This window comes from Lipotes vexillifer, unplaced genomic scaffold (genome assembly GCF_000442215.2).
Source record: "Lipotes vexillifer unplaced genomic scaffold, Lipotes_vexillifer_v1.1 scaffold207, whole genome shotgun sequence".
Taxonomy (NCBI): Eukaryota; Metazoa; Chordata; class Mammalia; order Artiodactyla; family Lipotidae; genus Lipotes; species Lipotes vexillifer.
Window position 1 is genome coordinate 28,965 of NW_006784469.1, and position 1,187 is coordinate 30,151.

Genomic DNA, 1,187 nt, shown 5'->3' on the forward strand with positions numbered 1-1,187 from the left:
AAAACTCAGATGTGGAAGAAATGTAAGTCTGGTTTCTTGCTATGTTTTGGAGCTGTATTCCCGATCAGCACCGTCTGATAGAAATGTGACATGAGCTACATTTGTAATTTCAAGTTTTCCAGTAGTCACTTTAAAAAGAAGTAAAAAGGAACGAGAAAAATTAATTTAATAATTAATTCATCTCAATATATCTAAATTATTATTATTTGTGTGCAATCAATAACAAAATACTAGTGAGACATTTTACATTCTTAATAAGAATGTACTAAGCCTTCAAATTCCGGTGGGTGTTTTACACTCACGGCACATCTGAATTCAGGTGCCCAGTTTTCATGGGTTAAATAAATTGAACTGCCGTCCTACGAAATGAATGAAGTTATGTTTAATGGGAAAATAGTTGACACTGCTTCAGTTTTAAATTAAAACGAAAATGAAGCAAAATTAAGCAGATTTAAAATTTTACTTCCTCCGTCACGCCAGCCACATCTCAAACACTCACTAACCACTCAATAGCCACAGTTGGCTACTGTGTTGGATAACACAGCTCCAGATTATGAGAAACATTCTCTTCTGGGATTTCCCAAAGCATCTGAGACTGTTCAACCTTCTTACTATCAAAGCCAAAAGAAGGTATTGGCATTTTGTTTTTCAGCTGTTGCCTTTGAAAAGTTTTTCTCTTGGAATTGGGTTGAAAATACCTAGAAAATTCCTCCAAGGCACAGTTTCTCACCCATGCCCCAGGAACCACATTCAGAACAGATTAAGGGTGTACTTTTCCCCCATAGTGGGTTCTCCTGCCTATGTATCTGCACCTGGTGCCGATTGACTTCCTGCTCTAGGAAAAGTTTTGTCCCATTTATGTATGTATGTATGTATGTATGTGCTTTTACTCATTTATATTATATTTAATACATAAGTATTAAATAATTATTTTGTTATAATTTTAAGATGCTAATTGACTATACTGTATAAGGCAAAATTAACAATGTAGATATGTCTATAACATATCTAGAAAAGTTTCAGTCCTTTTAGAAACTCAGAGTCTGATGTTAAGTTCGCCTCCAAAATCTTACAAGGAGTTCACTATTTTCTTCCTCTGCCAGAACCTATGAAAATACCCAGGACGTTTAAAGCAGTCCATAGAACTTTCCAACAGTCTCATCCCAGTAGACCATTATTTCAGAAAT